The sequence below is a fragment of the Quercus suber genome, unplaced genomic scaffold, assembly GCF_002906115.3.
Source record: "Quercus suber isolate HL8 unplaced genomic scaffold, Cork oak 2.0 scaffold_493, whole genome shotgun sequence".
In the NCBI taxonomy this organism is placed as follows: Eukaryota; Viridiplantae; Streptophyta; class Magnoliopsida; order Fagales; family Fagaceae; genus Quercus; species Quercus suber.
In genome coordinates this window covers 107,339-107,857 of record NW_027069942.1, presented here as the reverse complement: position 1 = coordinate 107,857, position 519 = coordinate 107,339, and positions in this window count along the sequence as shown.

Genomic DNA, 519 nt, shown 5'->3' with positions numbered 1-519 from the left:
CCTCATGAAAAGAGTTATATAATGATGAGAAATCTGATTGAACATTCATAAAGAACTTATATTTCTCAATGTCCTACCATTTTTTTTTAAACTTGAAATAAAACTTATATTTACAAACAAAACTAACAATTGTTGAACTTGCTTCATTTAAAAGGCATATATAAAGAGACAAATTGATGAGCATAATATTGTAAATTGCTTCAAGTGGTGTGGCACATGGGAAGTAAAAGCAATGGTGTTTTCTTTTGGAATTGGAAATCTGACAAACAGGAGACCTTTCAAGTAGATTTGTTCTGATTTCTACCCCACAACAACTACATAGTACTGTTGCTATGACATGATAAAGACATTATAATGAAAAGTTCAAACAGGTATAATTAAGAATTAAGCATTGTTTTGAAATATATATGCAATTTGTAGAACTGAAATGAAAAAAATAAAAGTATAAAGATAACTTTAAGTGAAAAAAAAAAAAAAAAAAAAAAAAAAAAAAAAAAAAAAAAAAATATAAAAAAAAAA